At 35.1% G+C, this 11,463-nt stretch overlaps 1 pseudogene; it reads right to left on the bottom strand.

The window, feature by feature from the left end:
• Positions 1-9,851: 9,851 nt before the first annotated feature.
• LOC148939289 (phosphoglycerate kinase pseudogene) lies at positions 9,852-11,147 on the bottom strand (annotated as a pseudogene).
• Between the last annotated feature and the right edge of the window lie 316 nt (positions 11,148-11,463).

Genomic DNA, 11,463 nt, shown 5'->3' with positions numbered 1-11,463 from the left:
AACCAAAATTTTCTTTTTTGGTCGCTAAAGTTATTATGTAAACTGCAAAAATAATTATGATGTCTAACCAGTAATAGTAATTTCTTAATTTAAACTACAAAAATACATGACAATTTTATAATTAGTTTTACTTTTTGTCTCCTGGAACCAAAATGTTTTTCATCTAAGTTCAAAGTTATTATTTTATCCTGGAACCAAATTTTTTTTGGTTTGTAACCCGTAAAGTACGTATCTCCATATTATTGTCTTATAATTGCAATTATTTTAGTTTTCAGTCCAGAATTGCTAAACTTATTATGTAAAATGCAAAAATATTTATGGTGTCTTAGGTCTGTTATGTTGACATAACAGAGGTATGTTACGGATCAGGGGTATCGAGAAGGGAAAATTGAGACAACCAAACAAAAGAGCAAGGAACGGTATGATAACAATATAGATTAACGAAACAAACATAAGAAAAAAGTTGCTACCAGAATAATGGGTAGATACTGGGGTGACAAAAGCTATAATGAAAAAATTAAATTCTCTGCGAGGTTGTACCGAAGAACGCATAAGGACAAAGGGAAAAATTACATTCAGAAATACAAGAAGATGGCAAAAATGCAGGCTGATCTTTGTAAATTGAGAAAAATTTTACGCATGTTTTATCAGGATCACGAAAAGTATTCAAAATTACAGATTAAAATTCTCTTTGAAAGAGCGGATGCTGTTGAAAAGTCAGCTAGAAATGCTTTGGCAAAGCTTCATAGCAATATCCAAAAGAAATGTAGTCAGTTTAATGAAAAGCTTCCAAGGTATGGACTGGCAACTGCGGAACTGATTATAGATACAATGGAAAATGTTCGACAACACAGTGAATATACAGAGGCGTACTTCTTAGAAAGTTCGTATATTAATTTTGGAAGGAGCAATTGCAGTTTAGGTAGCAGCAATAAAAATATATATACAAGCATACCTATCAGCATCGAAGGAAAAGCAATGTTTTTCAATTATGGCGAAAACGAGCCTGTTAGGGTTATTAGTATATGTGTTTGCAAGACTAATGATTTAGAACAAATTCCTGGAACACCAACTCAAGAAAAAAGTATTTCTAACTGTGTTTTAAACAGTTCTTTTAGTTCTACTGAATATTTGGCAAAAAATTCTCTGTGTAGTACAACAAACTGTCCTGAAAAGTACGAGACAACTATTGAAAAATGCTCTGAATCTAGATCTGACTCGGAAATTATGATGACTGAAGTCACCTGATAACAATCTGAGTAAACATTCAAAACCAAAAACTGGGCAGCACGTTACTTGGCAATGTCACCCTGATATCTGCAAGCTCTATCCGACGGATATTGAATTATGTCAAATTCTTTTTGATATCCTTGAAAATAATATAACATTAAAATTTTCAACTGACAAGTATCGTCTTGACAAACAGTTTCTTTTTCACAGCTTCCAATCGCAAGAATTCTCTTACATGTGTAATAGCGTCGGTCATATCTTGCGGACTGTGAAAGCAAATCAAAATGCTCGTCAATTTAATGACATGCTTCATTCCCGTGATGGAGAGATGGAAGCGACTTTGTTTTCTGTTAAATCAAAAATCGGAGGATCTCAGCAGTATTTCCAATCTCTTTCCTATAAAGTAAAGTCAATGATTGAGCAATTGGGTCCACCGACTTTGTTTCTGACAGTTTCATGTGCTGAGTGGTACTCTCCTGAATTTATTGATTATTTACGGACTGTCCATAAGAAATTACCTGGTTTAGCAAAAATGAGCCCAGCAGAGTTGACCTGTCTAGATCCAGTTGCAGTTTCCATGCACTTTGACAAAAAATGGAACCCTATATTTAATGAGCTGATTTGTTCAAAGACAAATCCTTTGTTTGGTAAAATTAAGGATCATTTCTGGCGTATCGCGTATCAGAAACGAGGTGCACCTCATGTACATTGTGTATTGTGGATTGAAGATGCTTCTATTATAGGAAAACCAACAGCATCTGAAGTGATTAACTATTTCAATAGTATTATGACTTATGAAATACCACATAGATTGACTTGCCCAACTCTTCGCAAATTGGTCAAAGATCATCACGTGCTCCACTGTAATATTTACTGTCAAAGAAAGTATAAGAGCAAAAGAGGAAGATGGGTTATGTATTGTAAGTTTGGCTTTCTTCGTCTTACAAAGGAACGAACAGAATTATATGACATCCTTGACTGCTTGGCTCATGGTACAAACAGTAAAAAGCCAAGAAAAAGAATATATCATCTGCTTCGAAGAGATGACGAGCGTTATATAAATGACTATTCTCCTGCGTTACTTATTGCTAATCAAGCAAACATTGATGTTCAATATATTGACCATTTGGGTTCTAAATTACCGTATTACATTACTGATTACATGACTAAAGCAGAGAGTGTCGAAATAGAAGCAATGTGGGAAGAAGTAAATAATGCATGCAAAAGTCTTGGTCAACGAACTATGTCCTACTTGTTGAAGTCCATAAAAACCCGTCAAGTTGGAGCAGTTGAAGCTGCTGACAGGCTTCTTGGTACTAAATTGTATAGTATTTCTAGGCAATTTAGATATATTGACCTTACGAAAAAGAGCGAGGTGAAGAGGACACTGAGAAGGTATGAGGAGCTTGAAGAGCTTGCTAAAAACGATCCACAGAGTAGTGATTTGTACATTGCCCACTGGGTTATTGATATCTACCCTAAAAGACCGGAATATATGGAAAATATCAGTCTTTTTCAGTTATTGTCTTGGTATGAACGGGAGCGTAATGATACTGATGATAATAAGATATTAAATGACGGGTCATTCTACCACAGAAAAAGTGTTTAAACACCATTTATCAAATAGAACAGAAAGGTAAACCTATTTGAATCTGACGAGACGAAGAGTGCTCACTATGGAGGTCTCTTAAACTTGTTTAATCCTTGCCGAAATGACAATAAACTAGAAGTCAGTGGAAATGACAATTACAAAACCTACTGTGTTGAATGCGTAAACTATCCCGACATGGTAGCTTACCACGAAAAATTTGTTGTTAAGAGGAAAAGCGATATAGAATTTGAAGAAAGGGTCCGAGAACGTGCAAAAGAAATTCTGAAGGCAGAAAATATTGATGAAAACATTGAAAATGACCCAGAAAATGTAATTCAGGGAGGAGTCATTGACAGAGCAGCAGATGCTATGGAGGATTTGTTAGACGCAAACAAACAGATTTTAAATGGTGACACCGAAGACAGGTTGAAAAATGATTATGAGTCGCTCAATATTGATCAAAAGAGAGTTGCTGATAAAATTTTAGGCTCAGTTACCAAGCGCAATGGTGCAACATCTTTGAAGTTGATTGTATCTGGATGTAGGGGTACAGGAAAATCTAGGGTTATCAGTGTCGTGAGAAGACTACTTTGCAACAAGTTCAAGAATGAAGATTGTCCCGTTGTAGTTATGGCACCTACTGGTATTGCTGCACATAGCATAAATGGTTTAACAATACATAGTTGTTTAAGTTTAGCTATTGATCAGGAAAACACCACAAAATACACACCTCTCTCCACTGAAAAACTTCTCACTTTGAGAAAGACACTTAAGGAGACAAGAGTTTTTATTATTGATGAAATTTGCATGGTTTCGTCTCTTCTTTTAACATACATTCATTTAAGACTATCAGAAATATTGGCAGTTGATTTGCCAGTGGGTAATGCTAACTGCGTATTTTTGGGAGATTTTCTTCAATTAAGACCAGTAAGTGGTAATCCTTCTTATATGCCTCTCACACGACTAGAAGTAAAAAACAGGATCGGATCAGTTGGTACTTTCAACCTCTGGCATCTATTTTAGTATGAGGAACTAAGCATAAATGTGAGACAAAAGATTGACGAGAGTTATGCTAATACACTTGCTGAAATTAGACAGGGGTTTTGCACTGGTGAAAATTTTAATAGTCTTTACAAGAGAAAAATTGAGAACTCCTACAGAGCTTCAAATGACGAAATAATTGATCTTTACTCAAAATTGTATGAAGAGGGAAATAGACGTGTCATTCTTATGCCCACCAATGAAAATTGTATGGTAATTACCGAGTTGCATCTTACAAAAAGCTGCACAGACTACGTTAATCTTTCTGCAGCTGATCGACTCTCTTAAGTTGTTTACGAAAAACGAATCGAACAGAAAGCAGCACCCACTGTTTTAAACTTTGGCAACGACAGAAAAAGAACAGCCGGTTCTTTCATGAGCTTGTTACTTGCAGTAGGTGCACGTGTAATGCTCCAAAGAAATATCTGTGTTGCTAAGGGGCTAGTAAATGGATCAATGGGAACATTAACAAGCTTCAAGTTGCTACCAAACGGAGAAATAGTTGGAGTTCTTGTAAAATTTTATGGACTGGAACTTCCGGTTGAAATTGGCAGAGAAACCGTGCGCTTTGAAGTTTTGAAGCATCTCTTTTACACGAAGACAGTTTCCTGTTCAACTGGTCTTTGCCATTACAATATACAAGTCCCAAGGACTAAGTTTAAAGTGTGCAATTGTTGACACAGGTAATCTTTGCTTTGGTTCAGATATGATGTACGTTGCTCTTTCTCGTGTGACCACTAGTGCAGGTTTACATCTAGTAGAATTTGATAATACAAAGATTTATTGCGATGTTGATGCTTTAATTGAGTACAACCGTTTGAGAAAAATTTATAGAACAGATCTTCCATTGTTTGAGTTCCCAGAAAGGCAACTCAGAGGTACACCAGATGAAGTATGTATAACAAATGAAGTAAATTCTAAAGGACAACAGACTCAAGGAAAAAAAAATTCCATTGTTGGAGGTCCCAGAAAAAGAATGAGAAGCCCTTCAGTTGAAGAACCCTTATTAATAGAAATTTATCCCAAAAATAAGAAAAGAATAACTAGTGTTGGACCGGTGGTGTCAACAAAAGAAAAAAAATTAAATATTAATGCGAAACTTGATCACAGTGCATATGTTACTCTTGATAGTAATAGAAAGGTATCAAGAATTATACATGCTGACTGGAATCAAGCAGAAGCTAATATATTTCTATCTGGATACGCAGGCAGCCAATGCTTTGCCATGGTACTCGCAAATATTGTCCGAGCTGCTATTATACCTTCAAGGCAATTGAATGAAAATATTCTGAACAGAAACATGATTGAAGGGGATACTATTTATGCTCTCATACGTGAAAATAATAATAATAGAAATCCAAGAGTTTTTCTGATTCCTCCTAGTGGCTATCTGGTATTGAAAAATTTAGATGTTATCAAGGACGATTTTCTAATGTATGACGCAGTATTGTCCCTAAATTATGACGATAATTGGTTGTGCAGCGGAAGCTTATTGGATTCTATAAATAATGGAGAATTAGGAATTACATTATTGGCTGCTTTAAAAAAATTATTTAGAGAACATAATGCTGGAATAATAGTTGCATACTCTAAATGACTGGGTCTCATGCATTATGATGAAAAATACTATTTTACAGATTCTTACTCATGCGGACCCAGAGGAGCACCATTGCAAAATGATAATGGAAAAGCATGTGTCATATAATGTGACACGATTGAAGAATTATATCGCATTACTCGAAGAGTCTTCAAAGCCAAAAATGAACAATTTACTATTCATTATATTGACGTTACAGTAAGTACATTAAAAGACGATCACTGAAATAACAAACCATTCCATACATTGGTTTTTATAAGATTTTACATTAAAAGACGATCACTGAAATAGCAAACCATTCCATACATTGGATTTAGCTACTTGATTGTTTGAGTTTCGTCTCTTACTATTACATTAAAAGACGATCACTGAAATAACAAACCATTCCACACATTGGACATAGTTAGCTACATGATTGTTTGAGTTTAGTCTCTTACTATTTAAAAGAATAAAAAGCCGTAGGCTTTTTCCTGTTTGTATATACAGTTAAATACGAACTCAAGCCAAAAGAAACTGAACTCTGTGGTTCACTCATATTATCTCCATTATTTTAGTTAGGATGTAAATAAATTACAATAAAGAACGACACCTAGCCCAAGTTAACAGAAACATAAATAGGGATTATGTAATTTCCATCAGTATCATGGCTGCAGAGGTGTCCGCAACCTAGTAAAGAACAAACCATTACAGTAAAAAACCCATAGCTCCTAAAAAAGAAATCAGACCAAAACAATCCGGGTTGCAGCGGTAGCTAGCAACCTAGTAAGAGACGATCACCTCCAATGTCAAGAAATATAAAACCCCCCAAATCCTAAAAACAGAGTCAGATCAAAACAAAAAGTACACCATTAGAACCGCCTTGTCCGAATCCTCTATAAAGGAAACTTACCGCCCTTTGGCTTGAATAACAAAGAAAATATATTGGCTTGAAAATCAAGAAAATTGACTTTTACCACGTTATTCTCCACAAACGGGATATTTTTTTCTTTCCGCTTTTTCTTTCTGCTCAGCTAGCTGGGCACTGGAAAATCATAGAGAGCTGTATAATAGCTCATTTTAAAGGAAATTGCAACATCTAGTCACTTTTGTATTTAAAAATAAAATACTTTTTAAAGTAGAATCAATTTTGTCAAAAAAATTGCATTTTTGATGTATTTTCATACTGCAGTCTTTTCAAAGATATTTGAATTTTGAAGCAATAAAACAGTCCATGTAATGAACTCTATAGTAATAATAGCTACTTGTCTCAATAGTAACCGAAACTCCTGGAACCAAAATTTTCTTTTTTGGCTTAATCGCTAAAATTATTATGTAAACTGCAAAAATATTTATGATGCCTAATCAGTAATAGTAATTTTTTAATTTAAACAACAAAAATACATGAAAATTCTAAAATTAGTTTTGCTTTTTACAATAAAGAACGACACCTTGCCCATGTTAACTAAAACATAAATAGGGATTATGTAATTTCCAATAGTATCATGGCTGTAGAGATGGCTGAAACCAAGTTACAATAAAAAACGATCATTGGAATAACAAAAATTGCATACCTTTGGAATTAGCTATTTACTTGATTATTTGAGACTCGTCTCTTACTATTTAAAAGAAGAAAAAGCCGTAGGCTTTTTCCTGTGTGTAATCAGTTTATTATCATAGGCAGCGCGCTAGCACTGCCTGAGTAAAGAACGATGTGGGCACAATGTGTTTTTTTTCCGGGTTGCAGCGATAGCTAGCAACCTAGTAAGAGACGATCACGTCCAATGTTAAGAAGTATAAAAACCCATAGTTCCTAACAAAGGAGTCAGATCAAAACAAAAAGTACATCCGGGTTGCAGCGGTAGCTAGCAACCTAGTCCGGGTTGCAGCGGTAGCTAGCAACCTAGTAAGAGTTATAATAAAGATCGATGTCTTCCCTATACTAACTTGCATACGCAACTTCACTATAGTTAAGATTACAGTATTTATATTATACATCATTATAAATTATAAAAGGTTCAAATGTTCGAAGATTATAGAGTTAAAAATATTCCCACACCGGGAATCGAACCCGAGCCTGTTAAGTGAAAGTAAACTATCCTAGCCACTAGACCATATGGTTATAATAAAGAACGACCTCTTGCCTATACTAAATTTTATAGGCCACTTAACTATAGTATAGGCTAGTACAGTTATTATATTTAAGGTCAATATATTAAAATTTTCCACTAAATCCGGGTTGCAGCGGTAGCTAGCAATCCGGGTTGCAGCGGTAGCTAGCAACCTAGTAAGAGACGATCACGTCCAATGTTAAGAAATATAAAACCCCATAGTTCCTAAAAAAGGAGTCAGATCAAATTCAAAAGTACACCATTAGAACCGCCTTGTCCGAAACCCTGTATAGGAAACTTTCAGTCCCTTGGCTTGAACAGCAAGGGAAATATATTGGATTGAAAATCAAGAAAAGTGGCAGCTACTACAACATTCTGCCTAAACGGGATATTTTTTTTTTCTTTTTTTCTTTTTTTCTTTTCCACATATAGCTTGGCACTGGAACTTCGTAGAGAGTTGTTCAATGGCTCATTTTAAAGGAAATTAATTGGGTTAAAAATCTATAGTAACTAAAATAAATTATTTCTAAAAGAGAATAAAATATTCCACCAAAAACTGCATTTTTGATGTCTTTTCACACTGCAGTCTTTCAAACATAATCGTATACCAGCGGTAAGATTTGAACCCACGCCTCCGAAGAGACTGGTGGCTAACACCAGTGCCTTGGACCACTCGGCCAGGCTGCCTCTCATAAATAATATATATGTGAATCTGGGTTGCAGCAGTAGCTAGCAACCTAGAAAGAGACGATCAGTCCAGTGCTAAGAAATATAAAAACCCAAAACTCCTTAAAATAGAGTCAGATCAAAACAAAAGTACATCATTAGAACTACCTTGTCTGAAACCTTACTAGATAAATAATGAATGTCGTTATAGTTTTATATTAGAGCTATGACGTGAATAGAAAAACACGATATTATGTTGTGGTTTCTGAAGACGTCATGAAATAATATCATTGCGCCATGACGTCATGAAATAAAATCGTTACGCCGTGACGTCATAATTACTACTTAAGAACGACAAAGACGTAAATGGTCTCATTCGTTAATTACATAATGGTTAGATCAAAGCAAGCTGCACGCAAGTTAAAAAAACAGTACTACACAGACAACAGAGATAGTATCTTGAAAAGAGAAAAGCAAAGGTATTCAACCGACCAGGCGTATCGAGAAGTAAAAATTGAGCTGGCTAGACAAAAGATCAAGGAGCGTTATCACAATGATAAACTTTATAGAGAAGCAACAATTGAGCAGGCTAGACAAAAGAGCAAGGAACGGTATGATAATGATGAAGATTACAGAGAACCAAGAATTGAGCAGGCTAGACAAAAGATCAAGGAGCGTTATAAGAATGATAAACTTTATAGAGAAGCAACAATTGAGCAGGCTAGACTAAAGAGCAAGGAACTGTATGATAATGATAAAGATTACAGAGAAGCAAGAATTGAGCAGGCTAGACAAAAGATCAAGGAGCGTTATCACAATGATGAAGATTACCGAAAAAAATATAAGAAAAAAGTTGCTACCAGAATAATGGGTAGTTATAATAAAGAACGATCTTGCCTATACTAAATTTTATAGGCCACTTAACTATAGTATAGGCTAGTACAGTTATTATATTTAAGGTCAATATATTAAAATTTTCCACTAAAAGACGGTCATTGGAATAAAAACCCAATGCATACATTTGATTTAGTTAGCTACTTGATTGTTTGAGGCTAGTCTCTTACTATATCAAAGAAGAAAAAGCCGTAGGCTTTTTCCTGTTTGTAATCAATTAGAAAGAGTTCTACCTTTAAAATGAGTTATCCGATTATAATAAAGATCGAACTCTTCCCTATACTAACTTGCATAGGCAACTTCACTGTAGTGAAGATTACAGTATTTATATTATACATCATTATAAATTATTAAAAGGTTCGAATGTTCGGAGATTATAGAGTTAAAAATTTTCCCATACCGGGAATCGAACCCGGTCCTCTTAAGTGAAAGTTAACTATCCTAGCCACTAGACCAAATGGGACCATAAAGAATATGATTTAAGAACCATATGCATATTATCCGGGTTGCAGCGGTAGCTAGCAACCTAGTAAGAGACGATCACGTCCAATGTTAAGAAATGTAAAAACCCAGAGTTCCTAAAAAAGGAGTCATTATTATAATAAAGAACGACCTCTTGCCTATAGTATACTTGCCTATAGGCCACTTAACTATAGTATAGGTTAGTAAATCACTGAAATAACAAACCATTCCATACATTGGACTTAGTTAGCTACTTGATTGTTTGAGTTTCGTCTCTTACTATTTAAAAGAAGAAAAAGCCGTGAGTTCTCGTAAAATTGCACACCCTTTTACTACTTATGTCATTGAGGGAAACTAAGCCAGGTAAGACTTTGCCCTCTAAGAGTTCAATGCTAGCACCACCACCAGTGGAAACATGGCTGACTTTATTTACTGCTCCAAATTTTGCAGCGGAAGCAGCCGTATCTCCACCCCCAATAATCACTTTTGCACCTCTAGCAGTGGCTTCTACCAGAGCATCTATAATTGTTTTTGTGCCGCTTGAAAATTTTTCAAACTCAAAGACGCCAATCGGGCCATTCCATACTATCGTTTTGACTTTAGAGATGGGCCCAAGAAACTTTTTAACTGACTTTCGGCCACAGTCTAAGCCCATCCAATTTTGTGTATCCCTTCCTCAACTGTCTTATACTCAGTCTCAGCATTGTCTGAAAATTGATTGGCTACTATAAAGTCAACTGGAAAGTGCAGAGCAACATTCTTTTCTCGAGCCTTTTCTATAAACTTTTCCACTATTTTTGCACCTTCATTATCAAATAGAGAGCTTCCAATTTTCATTTTAAGTATAACTTTCAAGAATGTGAATGCCATCCCTCCACAAATTATTATTGAGTCAACTTTATCAATGAGACTCAATTAGGGGTATTTTATCTTTAATTTTAGCTCCTCCTAGTATGGCAAGGAAGGGACGTTCTGGTGCAATAACAACGTGTGAGAAATATTGTATTTCTTTTGCAAGCAAATGTCCAGCTACCCGAATATCAAATTTATCTCCCATCATTGAACTATGTGGCCTGTGTGAAGTCCCAAAAGCATCATTTACATAAATATCTCCAAGTCTTCTTAGTAACTTGCGAAATCTTAACACATCATTGGGATTGGAGTTTACGTAGTTTCCGGAAGAATCTATCCCACCTCCCTCTTCTTCTTTATGAAAACGGAGGTTTTCCAGTAAAATAACAGAGCCTTTTGAAGGATTACTGCAATGAGACATAGCACTCTCTCCAACACAGTCATCGATGAAGACGATTTTCCTTCCAAGAAGTCTCTGAAGCTCTTTTGCAACTGGTTTCAAAGAATACATATCTTCTCTCCGTCCATTTGGGCGACCTAAGTGGGATATCAGCACAATGGATTTCGCACCTTTGTCTAACACATAATTTATTGTATTAAGACTAGCTACAATTCTTTGGTTGTCAATAACTTCTCCATGTTTTATAGGAACATTAAAATCCACTCTGATTAATATCCTTTTATCTTTCAAATCAACATGTTCAATAGTTAGCTTATTAAAACTCATATAATCCTCACGATTATTTTACCAATATGTTTGTTTTAAAGTTTGACCCCATAAAATCACGTATTGCTGAGACATCTTGAATATTTTTGCAGTTTGTATAATGACTCTAGCAATTCTGAACTGAAAACTATAATAAAAAAAATTGATTTATTTTCTTTGGAAATTTAAGACAACGGTTAAAGAAATACACACTTTAGGAGGTAAACGAAAAAATGTCTGGTTCCAGCAGAAAATTGCAACTTTGAACTGAAGAATTAAATAAAATAAATAAATGGTTATGGGAACCTAGAATGGTTTCTAGATAGGAATTTAAAAG

Source organism: Artemia sp. Qi Xiang Cuo, chromosome 21, assembly GCF_049724085.1.
Source record: "Artemia sp. Qi Xiang Cuo chromosome 21, ASM4972408v1, whole genome shotgun sequence".
Taxonomy (NCBI): Eukaryota; Metazoa; Arthropoda; class Branchiopoda; order Anostraca; family Artemiidae; genus Artemia; species Artemia sp. Qi Xiang Cuo.
Note: the sequence above shows the minus strand (reverse complement) of the source record. Positions and strands in the feature narration are given on the sequence as shown.